General features: G+C 38.7%; 1 pseudogene; it reads left to right on the top strand.

The window, feature by feature from the left end:
- The first annotated feature begins 7439 nt into the window (after nt 1-7439).
- On the top strand, nt 7440-10029 carry LOC141421400 (single-stranded DNA-binding protein, mitochondrial pseudogene; annotated as a pseudogene).
- The last annotated feature ends 1968 nt before the right edge of the window (nt 10030-11997 follow it).

Below are 11997 nucleotides of genomic sequence, written 5' to 3'. Positions count from 1 at the left end.
AAGTAGTTTCATTGGTCTCACAGCTTAAACTCACCTATACTCTTTATATCATATCCTAACTCCACATCTTAAGACCCATCTCCATCCTGTTTTCCAAATTTTTATTTCCAATTGCCTGATACTAGATGGCCAAATAAGTTAAAAAAAATTTATAGGCATGCACCCACTCAAGCCTGTTCTGTTTCTAGTTCCCTCATCTCTTTTTGGTAACAGCATAAGTTACATGGTTGTTCAAACTAATAGAATCAGCATGATCATATCTCTGACTCTTAATCCCTTCACCCTTTCCCACCATTTTAGTCACCAGCCCAATCAAACATATACGGTTTCCTTTTAAAACCCACTTAGCTCACCTCTTGAATCATCTTCCTATCTATAAGTACTTTCCTTTCAAACTATAATCTCTAAAGACAGTGCAATTTTTCTGAATCATTAATTTGATAATGGCACTATGTCATCTGTAAGCCTGCCTTAACTCTCCAAAACTTACAGGATTAATGCCAAATCCTCTGGCATGGCATGGTTTGACCTGGCTCTGCCTGCTCTCTTTAGTTTTATCCTTTCTCTATTTATGTATCAAGAAACTTGATTTTCATTCCCCTGAGTTACTGTTAAGTCATTCCCACCTCCTAGCAACCAGTTAAATGAATAAAGGGACTAAGAGGAAAGGGGTAGTTTTACTCACTTAATCACATAAGCAACATTCAGTTAAAAGACATTTTTCCTCTGTTTCAAGTTAGGATCGTAAGTTTACCTTCTGCCGCTCAACTTTCATAGCATTCTGATTTGTTAAAAGAAAGTGAGGTGTATCAGGTCTATACACACCTGTTTAAAATACTCCTTGTTTAGCTTCTTCTGTGTTCTTTCAGTTTTCTAAGTTGCTTTTCTTCTTTGTATTTTTGGAGCATTAGTTTTCGTTGATCACTTGCCATAGTTTTCTTTGACCCTAAACAGAAAGAAAAATCATCAAAACAGTATATAAAACATTTCAGATAAAAAGTATGGCAAATGTCTAAAACAACATGTTTGTGTACTTTGTGAAGAAATGTTTACTATCTTCTTGTTAATTCCTTAACACTCAAATCACAAGTTATTTCGACCTCTACTCTTGTTAAAATGTCTATTCCTTGTTTGTACCCTGTTGTTCAATACTAACTGCTTGTCATGTACTAGGCATTATTACTTCACTTTTACATCTACTAACTTGTATGACAGCCAGCCTCCAAGCTGACTTGTAGTGATTTTTACCTCTTGGTAGTAACGCCTTGTGTTTTCCCGCCCATACTGAATAGGGCTGGCCTGTGTGACCAGGAATAGCATTATGGAAATGATGGAGGGGGACAGCCATGGCCATGTGGAATACAAATGAGACTCAAACAGCCCTGTGGAGATGTTCGTATGACAAAGAACTAAGGCCTCCTGCCAGAAGCCAGCATCCACTTGCTGCTCATGTGAGCAGCAGACCCTCCAGTCTCAGCCAAGTCTTCAAGTGCATCTCAGAACTACTTAGCTAAGCTGCACTCCAATTCTTGACCCACAAAAATTATGTGAAGTAATAAGGGTTTGCTATTGCTTTAAGCAGCTAAGTTGTGAGGCAACGCTTATAATTACTGGTGTTATTCACTATAGATGCGTTCATTCCTCCCCATCTACTCAACAGCAGCCTTCCAGCAATGTACCCAGTCACTCATCTATTGTTTTCCTCTCAATTGAATTTTTGCCTCCATGAAATTATAAATGTGGAGTAACTTTTCTCAATCCACATCTCATTTTCATGTAGCTATTTGCTTTATCTCTCTAGTCCTGCTTACAGCAAAATTCTTTGAGTCGGCTATACCGATTTTCTCACATCTCTTTACATCTACCCCTTAATTCATTTTTCAAAAATTATGCAAATATACAAACAAGCAGAAATTAATAATCCCTGTATACCCAAAATCCACATTCAGTAGTTAAATATGAAGATTTATTTACATTTTGAGGGGAGACAAATTCTACTTCCAAGACCTCATGCACTCTCCAAAATGAAATCCATTTCCATTCATGACAATAACATCACACCTAATAACACTAATAATTCCTCGTTATTGCAGTCCCGATGTAATCTTCCTATTTGTTTTCAAAGAGATCTTTTTAAAACCATCAGTGTGTTCATCAGGAGCCAAGCAAGATCTACACATGTATTTGGTTGTCTGTCAACTCTTTTCATCTAAAACAGAACCTCCTCCCTACCTTATAGGCCCTAATGTTAGAGAGGGTGATTTGGTTTTTCACAGGCAAAATGCCCTAAAGATTTTTTGGGGGCTGGGGATGTAGCTCAGTTGTAGAGAGCTGACCCAGCATGGGCAAAGTCCTGGTTTTGATCGTCAGAAGCACAAAGCAAAACAAGATTCTTTAGGACACTGGTAGTTAGCTCAGTGGTGAAACCCTTGCCTAGCATGCCTGAGGCCCCTAGGTTCAATCCTCAGCCACACAGAGATTCTTTTGGAATAGATGTCCTTCAATACAGAGACCAGAAAAATAGCTTTCATCACCCCAGACTAAGGCTGCAATGAATCTAACAAACAAATTCTCTTCCATTAGCTTCAACACCCCCCTACCCCAAAACAGCATCCCCATGATTTACTACCATTTGTCCTGTTATTCTTTTAGATTTATTGTCCTTCAGCCTAAAAACTATAAAAGCATCATGTTTTGTCATTTCTTTGGACTTTACTCTCTTATGAAGATCCCTATGTTCATGTCAATTTTATGTAACTTCATGTCTTTCTTGTATTATCTCTTATTAATTAACTTACTAGATCCAGCCAAAAAACCTGTAAGACCTGGAGGCGGAGGTGGCATGCAGATGGGCTCCTGTCCTCTATTTGTAACCAGATTTGCTTTCTCCAGTAGACTGGCTCAAGCGGTAGAGCACCTGCTACCAAGCATGAGGCCCTGAGTTCATACCACACAACCACCAAAAGCAAACAAACAAGCAAACAAACCCAACTCACACACAACATATCTGCTTTCTTGTATGTTTTACTCATTCGTCTAGCCTCTACGTCATTCTATGAACTGGAAGTTATATCTAAAGATTTAATTAGGCTCAATTTCAACTTTGGAGGGCAAAATTGCCAATTCCTATTTCTTAAAGCCATTCCTATCTGACTTTTACTCCCAGAACTTCATTCCATCCAAACTACTCATCAAAATCACCAGTGCTCTCCAACAGTGGTAAAAGTTCAAATTCATACTTCTAATATTACAGCACTGCTGACTGACAGTTAGTCAGTGCCTCCTCTTTGATATGCATTTTTTCAACTGGGTTTCTAGGGTATTGCATTCTTCTGCACATCCTCTTACTTTATTTTGCTCTGCTCCTCAATTTTTTTTACTAGGTTCTCCTCATACCCTTACCCTCTAAAAGTTAGAGGGCTTACTTCTTTCCTCTCCTTTCTCTACATAGAACTCTAGACAATCACATCCAGTCTTATAGCTTCAAACACCACATAAAAGTCAACAACTCTTGAGTTTATATTTCCAGCTCAGACTTCCCCCGACTCATCTTGTATACTCAAATACCTTCTCATCATCTCCCTTACATGTGTAATATGTATCACAAATGCGCCATGTCCAGCTTAGAGCTCTTAATTCTACTATTCCCCCCAAACTATTCCCCAATCTTTCCAATTATTAGCCACTCCACACTTTCAGTTGTTATCAGCCAAAGAAATGCTTGGATTTTTCAAGCCTTTTCTGTATGTCTCTGTTTTCATTTTCTTCCAACTGCTAAAAGATTTTACTCTTTCCTTTCTCCCAGGAGACCACCAGCCCATTTTCTTTGATCTTCAAACAGATACTGATGATCTCATGTCAACAACAAAAACAAGAAAGGGGATGTGGCTCAAGCAGTAGACGTGTGTCTAGCAACTGCCAGGCCAGTTCAAACCCAGTACCATCACCCCGAAAAAATCAAAGGAAATTTCAAAAACAAAAATGAACTGGACATCATGGTGCATACCTGTAATCTCAACACTTGGGATGCTAAGACAAGAGACAAGGATAACAGAAGTGAACCACAGGCACCAAGCTCAGCCTTTATTTAAAAGGACAGGATTTAGTTGTAGAAAACACCAACTTCTTTAGAATTACATTTTCAGTGTAATTCTCTTGCAGTGTCTCATCTGTGTTAACAAGAACTCTACTTTCCAAAGTTGGAATACTGACACCTTCCAAACCAAAGTATCTATTTTGCTCATATTCCTTATATGTGAATTCTTTCCAAAATAGTGATTTTCCATGAGCCCTTTCAGTTCTAATCACTGCAGTACTTAAATTCTTCCTTTGACCACTAGCAAAATGTGAAGACATTCTGTCACATTAAAAGAGAAAAAGAAACTAATTTACATGGATTTTCATTTCATTATTTTAAAAAATTAAGATTCCAGTTCACTGCCTATCCCATCTCAGTCTCTTGAAATAAAAATATTAAAATGTGTCATGGAATAAATATGTGACAAGAACAGAAAAGAGTAACCTTTTTTCAAAGGACAAGACCTGGGCTGGAGGTATGGCTCAAGCAGTAGAGTGCCTGCCTAGCAAGTGCAAAGGCCTAGAGTTCAAATTCTAGTACTGACTCCCCCCAAAAAAGACAAGACTCTACTACCTATTTGAGGGTTCTAAATAGGAACTTGCTTGACAGATGAAGTGAAGCCCAGGAAAACTAAAGTCAAGAATACAAACAAGAGGCCCAGGGATTGCCATAGAGAACAATGGAAAAGAAGGGTATAAGTAAAGGTGAAAACAGGGAAAGTAAAGGACTGTAGGGAAAATAAGGAACAGAACAACTTCTTTAACCTTCCCCTGTGATGATTACACGAAGCCTGGCATTTCTTCTCAATTCAAAAAGAACAAAAACAGCTGGGTATGGTGGCACAAACCTACAGCCTGCAATCCCAGCATTCAGGAGGCTGAGGTAGGATGGTGAGTTCAAGGCCTGGGCTACATAGCGAAATCCTGTCTCCAAATTAAACAAAAACAAAATGAAACACGAGATGCCTATTAGACATGGAGGATAAAAAACAGGCAGTTGGATCGGATATACATGATTGAAATAACCGGTTATCAGGAAAACCCAAAAAGGTAAGTTAAGCAAGAAATCACATAGTTTACTTGGCACACAGCCTTTTCTTAGAAAGATCTGTGAGAATGTAGTCAAGCAAAACAAAGGAGGACAATACAGACAGTGTCAAGAGGTCTAGCAATGTGTCCAGCTGAGGAGAATTCAGCTGATAAAGTGAGCTGCAACTACTGAGAGGACTGGTTCTCCAGAATGAAAGTCTTGGCAGTTTAAAATATAAATAATCCAGGCACTGGTGGCTCATGCCTCTAATCCTAGCTATTTGGGAGAGATCAGGAGGATCACAGTTCGAAGCCAGCCCCAAAGAAATAGTTCGTGAGACCCTATCTCGAAAAAGCCCATCAAAAAAAGGGCTGGCAGAGTGACTTAAGCAAATAAAAATAAATAAATAAACATAGAAAAAGTGGGACAAACCAATATTACGAATTAAGCTCACAGAAAATGTTTCATATCATCAATGAGTATGGCAATTATAAATGTTAGTAAACTACGAGTTTGAACTCAGGGCTTCATGCTTGCTAGGCAGGTGCTCTACCACTTGAACCACACCACCAACCCTTTTAAGTGATGTGTTTTTTTGAGATAGTGTCTCGTGAACTATTTGCCAGGGCCTGGCTTTGAACTGCCATCCTCCTGATCTCTTGCTTCTGAGTAGCTAGGATAACAGGCGTGACCTACCGGCATTCAGCTTGATTTAAAAAAATCTAGATATATGCTGTTTAGAAGATATATTTGCAAAGCATAATCTTATAGTAGGGGAAGGATGGTGTATGTCATAGCAAGCAAACGCCAAAAGCAAACTGCAGTTGGACTGGAGGCATGGCAAGTGCTAGAACACCTGACTAGAAAGCACAGAACCCTGCATCCAAACACTAGTACTGGGAAAAAGAGAAGGAAAGAATGGTAGGGGGAGGAGAGAGAGAGAAATCTGGCGCCTGGTGTGGCACCACATGCCTGTATCCTAACCCTTAGGAGGCTGAAGAAGGAGGATGCGGAGCTCAAGACCAGCTTGGGGACATAGTGAGTCTGAGCCTACATAGGGACCATCTGTCTAAAAACTGAACTAAAATCAAAAGTAAAGCTCAAGACCCTGAGTTCAATCCCCAGTACTGTTGGCGAGAGGAAGGAAGGAAGGAGGGAAGGAGAGAAAGGAGGGAGGGAAAGAGAGAAGGGAGGGAGGGGGGGAGATGGAGGGAGGGAGGGAGGGAGGGACATTGTCAGGGTTGTGTGTCACAGTACAATGACAAAAGTTTCAACTGCCAAGCTAGGCAAATTAGAGCAACTTGGAACTTCTGCATCTAATAAAGTACTCTTGAGAGTAGATGAAGCAAAACTGACTAGAATGTCAGGGAAAAACTGGTAACTTCTCCATTATTGTGAGAGAGTGTATTGTCCATTGTCCATTAGTATAATGGACTACCTGAGGTTTATTTATCTCATACTTTTGGAGGCTGAAAGTCGAAACAAAATGGTACTGCTCTAGCAAGAACTGATATGGCACTGGGTGCTTGTGGCTCACACCTGTAATCCTAGACAAATAGCTCATGAGACCCTATCTTGAAAAAAACCCTACAGAAAACAGGGGAAGTGGAGTGTGACTCAAGCAGTAAAAGCACCTGCCTAGCAAGCATGAGGCCCTGAGTACAAACCCCAGTGCTACCAAAAAAGAAAGAAAAAACCTTACCTGGCTGTATTACGTCATGGAGCATAGCATCATAGTTGGAGTCATGCAAAAGTAAAGGTCAGAGGGTTTGAGGGCAACCCAGTCAAAAATTAGCAAGACCCCATCTCAAGCAACAAGCCAGGCATGGTTGTGCTCTGCCACCCCAGTTAGGTAGAGGAACAGGTATGAGGATTATGGTCCCAAGAGTGCCCAGGTAAAAAATGTGAGACCCTATTTGAAAAATAACTGAAAGCAAAATGGGGTACAGGCATGGCTCAAGTGGCAGCAAGTACAAGTCCATGAGGTCAAACCCCAGTACCACACAAAAAAAGGGAGAGATAACAATGTAAGATAGAAAGCCAGAGAGAGACTGAACAGGACAGACTAATAGAGAAGTGCATTCATCCCTTCCAAGGGCATGGCCTCAATGACTGAGCCTCCCACCTTCTTTATTTTTATTTATTTATTTTTTTTTTTGGTATTGGGGATCGCACTCGGAGCCTCTTACTTGCTAGACAAGCACTCTAACACTTGAGCATTGCACCCTAGCTTTCCACCTCTTTTTTTTTAATGTAGTTAACCAGAAACAAGTTTATTCAAGATGGAAATTCAGCACAGACTATGAAGACAATCTTACCCCACCATGTTGTAATGACATACACAGAAGGCCGAAAATCAGAGCTATACAGTAAGGACAAGATAGACCTGTTGGATTCTGTTGTATGTGTGCAAATATTATTTTCAGACTGGAAATAAAATTCTTATGACCACAATTGCTTACCATGGGCTGCAGAGAAGGAGCACACTTGAACAGATAAAGTCCACCTCTTAAAATGAACACTTAAAACATACTCAAATCATAGCACAGATTTAACACACTCTCATAGGCTAAACAGACAAAATTTTAGCAAGGATATAGAGAAGAAATCTGATCAAAACAACTAGTAATGAACAAACCTGGCCAAATGAACATCCAGCAGTCAGAGAATACACATTTTTCTCTAGCACACATGGGACAGTTACAGATGATCACATATCAGGCCATGAAGAAAGCACCAACAAACTTCAAAGAATAGCTATTCAATAAAGGCAGAAATTATGAGCAAAATGATAAATCTTAACTCCTTGTTAAATAACTCAAATTTAAAAAGAAATTACAATGAAAAAATGGAAATAACTAAAATTAAGTGAAAATGAAAAGAATGCATATCAAAACTTACAGGACACAGTAAATGTGGTGTTTGCTAATATAAACCTTAAATGCTTACATTAGAAGTCTCCAGGTTAATAAACTATGTGTCTCTCTTAAGAAATTACAAACACAACAGAGGACACTCAAAGATTTTTAGAAAAAGATAAGAGAAAGCAGTTGCTATGATGTCAGTAAGTGTTCCCCGGTGGCCCCGTGTTAAAGGCTGGTCCCTATCTCATAGTGCTATGGAAAGATGGTGGAACCTTAACAGGTGGAGCTTAGTTGGAAGTCTTCAGGTTCTATGGGGCTTGTCTTAGGAGACCCTGGGATCTTGCGTTCCCTTCTCTCTTGCTCTTTGTTTCTCCACCACTATGATGTGAGCAGCTTGTTCTACCACCTGCCCTGGCTATAATATGGCCCAGCCCATAAGCAACAAGTACACCTGACCAAAGGCTGAAATCACTAAGACTTGAGCTCCAATAAACCTTTCCTACTTTTACCCTCATTATCTTGGGTATTTTGTTACACCATTGGAAAGCTGGTTAACACAGCAGTGAAACAGAAAGCAAAGATACAATAAGAAAATCAACAAAGTTAAACAAGTTTCCCTTTAAAATCATGTTGATTCTTTTCTTCCCATGAGATATGAAGACACTATATGCCCAATTTTAATATTAAAATAGTATGCCATACCCAAATCTTTAGTGAAGGTAGATGTTCCAGGAGGGAGCTCCATAATTATCCTGTAGCTAGGTATTTCTAGTACAAGAATCACATTAAGATAATCTAATTTGTTTTCTTTTAATTTTTTAATTATTCTTGTTCTGTGGGTACACTGTGATAGTTACAAAAGTTCTTACAGTATATCATAGTTGAGTTCACCCCTCCAGCATTCTCCTTTACAGATTTCATGCAGACCCAAGGGAGGCCAGAAATGAAGAGATATTACATACTTTTCCCCTGTTACCTTTTTGTATCTTTTCATATTTTCTGCCTAGTCTAAGGGCCCCCCCCCACCCAAAATCTGCTCCTGCAGGTCTGGGTAAAACCTGCATACTTATCTACAGAGGCCTCACAGTTCTGACTTCCTGACTGAAAACCCACTTCTAAGATATGTACAATAGTCTCATTCACAGAAAGCAATCTATTTACAGGTGTGACTTTACTCTTTGAAGTACAACAAGAAAATTATATTTCACTATCATATAAATATCTCAGTTGTCATTCAAGAAAAATGCACAACAATAAAAGCAAAAAGAGACGAAAAGAAAACTGCATCACAAGTATGTGGGGTGTGCATGGGGACCTGCATGGGTCCTAGGTGATGTTGGGTCATTGGCCCTCTCACAAGTGTGAAAGACTCTGGTTTCTTCCCAGTTTCTTGTGTTTGTGGGTAGGAGCACCATCTTTGGGAAAGGGTGCCAATCCATGCCAGTGAAAAATCCTAAAGGTGAGATTGTAAGACAAGGAAATAGAAGCCATTATTTCAAAGACCTGTGTTATAGGTTCTTCATCAGTTTGTAGAATGAGTCTGAAATGGCCAACAGTTTGGTTCTGAAAAGATCTCTGAGTCATGTACAGTTACTTGAGTGAGTGGGTTAGAACTCTTTCAGCAGCCTGGTGGAAGGGAAAAAATCTAGTCAACATTTTCTCTAGTAGCAAACAAGATGTGGCCATCAGGAGGACAGTGATCACTCACCAAATGGGTGATGCCAGTCAAATGACAACAAGGCACAAAGTATCAGTATTCCAGCCAGGCCATAGAGATGGGACATATCAGTATATGGAAAAAGGATCTCAAATTTATGTGGAAGGGAAAGTAGACTATGGTGAATACCTGGATAAAATGATGTGAGATGACAAGCAGCAGCAATCACAGCTGACATTACATGTCTAAGTGACCAGAGGAAAAAAGGTATAGAAAGGATGAATCTTCTTTCTTTAGCAGTCATTTGGTACAATCTCAGTTCCAAATCATGTATAGTTTTAAAATTTCTAAGGACAAAGATTAAATCCTGTTTGGTTTTGCTTTTTCTTTTTTGGCAGTAACTGGGGTTTGAAATCACTTGAGCCACTCTGCCAGCCCAAAATGCTCTTTAATATTAAAAAAAATGCCCAAATACAGTTAGGTGGAAGGATTCAGATATCCAGTATCATCTCTGTTATTGTAATAAAATGAAAAAAATTCCTGATCAAGGGGGAAAGCTGGATTTCAGACTTGATCAAATCACCTATTGTTTATCTTATCACAAATCACTTCATGGTGACCCTGAACCTTAGTGTGTGTGTGTATACAACTCATTCTCTCTCTCTTTCTCTGTATATATATATATATGTATATGAATATATATGTATACAATGAGATGATAATATCTGTCTACAGACATACCCAATGGACTTCCATTAAGGATGAAATGGACATATGAATGTGAAAATGTTCTGAAAATTGTAAAGCTCTATTTAAAAAAAAGTTATAGCTTTCTAAAGTATTTTTAGCTGAGGGCTGGTGCCTCTCACCTCTAATCCTAGGTACTCAAGAGGCAGAGATCAGAAGGATCATGGTTCAAAGTCAGCCTGGGCAAATAGTTCCCAAGACCGTATCTCGAAAAACCCAACACAAAAACAAAGGCTGCTTATGTGGCTCCAGTGGAAAATCTGCTTTGCAAGCGTGAGGCCCTGAGTTCAAGCCCACAAAAGTCTAAAAATAAAAATAAAGTATTATAATTGGGATTACAGGACAATATGCTTATAAATTCAGAGTAAATTGAAAGTTTTTTCCAAAATTATTAATTGACTTTTCATACAGGGTTTTTGCAAAACCCTATATTAGGGTTTCCTAATAGCGGGGGTAATTATTTCTTTTAACAAATTCATAAATCATGCTAGTGGTTCCAGCATATTAGATAGAAATTGAAGGAAATATAGAAACCAATTGAACCTACAGAACAAAAGGAGTTATTGGATTTCTATGGAATTTTATCTATCTATGTAATCTTTAAAATCTTCTAAGTTAAACCAAGCAGTGAAATTGAAGATAGCAGTTCACTTAGTTGAGATATTTTGCCATCAGAAGGACATGTTCTTCCCAATTAATGAAACATTCTAGTTAATAAGGATAGGTCTGCAGAATTATTTCTCTTTCTATAAAAAAACTTAACTACAAACTGGTGTTGTGGCTCAAGTGATAAAGCACCTACCTGGGAAGTGTGAGACTCTGATTTCAAACCCTGGTAGTGCCAAGAAAAATGAACAAAAGCATTATGATACATTCTATCCTAAAATAATGATGACTTAAAACTCAGACAGTACCTCAGTATTGAAAATCAATGGGTACTTAGCTGAGTGGTAGAGCACTTGCCTAGCATGCTCAAATGCTTGGGTTCAATCCCCAGCGGCACACTAAAAGAAAGAAAATTAATGGATCAACAGTTGTTGTAATTATAGAAATCCCAAATAAAAAACAGTCAAGGGCTGGCGGTGAGGCTCAAGTAATAGTTTGCCTGCCTAGCAAGCACAAAACCCTGAGTTCAATCCTCAGTACTGCACAAACAACAAAGACCAAGAAAGAGACAGTGCAAACGATGTAATAAAGCCACTTAACAATGTATAATGCCACCATATTCTTAGGGAAAATTGATATGTGTGAATAAAAGGAAGAATGACATAAATAAATGTGATTTTTCTACCTGGCAAGAAAATTATGTCAAGATTACATTTATAACATTTAACGCAGGTGTGTGTTGAGCTGTTTTTGCATAACTGTGACACAGCAAATTAACATAATCCTTTTTAAGAACCATTTCGCACTAGATGCTAAGAGCCATAGAAACCTCAGAGCATTTTGACCCCAAATGCTCTATCTAATGAGTTATTGTACCATCATATGCCTAAAGGTGTTTGCCAGTTTCCTTACAAAGAAAAACAACGATTGAAACATCAACAAAGGGAAAGTGGTTTGTAGCCATTTTTAATTTTCTAACAAGGTATTAATCAAATGGTAAAGAATGGTGAGTGATG

This window comes from Castor canadensis, chromosome 3, assembly GCF_047511655.1.
Source record: "Castor canadensis chromosome 3, mCasCan1.hap1v2, whole genome shotgun sequence".
In the NCBI taxonomy this organism is placed as follows: Eukaryota; Metazoa; Chordata; class Mammalia; order Rodentia; family Castoridae; genus Castor; species Castor canadensis.
The sequence above is the reverse complement of the archived record's forward strand: the minus strand, read 5'-3'. Positions and strand labels throughout refer to the sequence as shown.